Source organism: Dermacentor andersoni, chromosome 1, assembly GCF_023375885.2.
Source record: "Dermacentor andersoni chromosome 1, qqDerAnde1_hic_scaffold, whole genome shotgun sequence".
In the NCBI taxonomy this organism is placed as follows: Eukaryota; Metazoa; Arthropoda; class Arachnida; order Ixodida; family Ixodidae; genus Dermacentor; species Dermacentor andersoni.
In genome coordinates this window covers 174,970,301-174,971,079 of record NC_092814.1, presented here as the reverse complement: position 1 = coordinate 174,971,079, position 779 = coordinate 174,970,301, and positions in this window count along the sequence as shown.

Below are 779 nucleotides of genomic sequence, written 5' to 3'. Positions count from 1 at the left end.
GACTCGACGGGAACCAAAGGTACGTCAGTGGGTCGCATCGCATTGGGCGCTCACGGGAAGACTACAAATGAAGCTGTGCAGGGTGATATGGGCTGGACCAGTTGTGAAGTGAGGGAAACTCGCAGTAAAATTTAGTATGAAGAACGCCTGAGGAATATAGAAGAAAGTAAATAGCCTGGGAGAATGTTCAGGTATCTGTACAGGAAAAACATTGATTCACAGTGGAGGAAAAGAACTAGGGAACTTACCAGCAAGTATGTGGCCTATAGTGCGGGCAACACAGCAACAAAGAACGTCAAGCGGAAAGTCAGAGAGGCTGAAATAATCTCATGGGTGGCGGCAATGGAAAAGAAACCTGCCATGAGTAACTACTTAAGGGGAAAAAACGAAATCAGGAAAGAAACAATTTATGATAACTCACAGGGAAGCTCATTACTTTTCGAAGCGAGATCGGGATGTCTTAGAACACGCACCTATAAAGCGAGATATACGAAGGAAGAAGCATGTGCTTGCTGCGGTAAAGCTAGAGAAACGACGGAGCATGTTTTATTAGAATGTGAAGACGTCTACCCAGCGGGCGATTTAGGCACCACTGGCCTCCTTGAAGCCCTTGGGTTCAGCGAGAGCAGTGGGAAAGTAAACATGTCCGCAATAGGCATTAGCAAGAGGCGATAGGAGGATTGGTGGACTAAAAGTAGGGAAACGACAAAAAACGGAAACGTACAAAATCGCAATAGGGGATCAGAAAATTTGGTTGTGGGAGTTCATAGTGTTTTTTT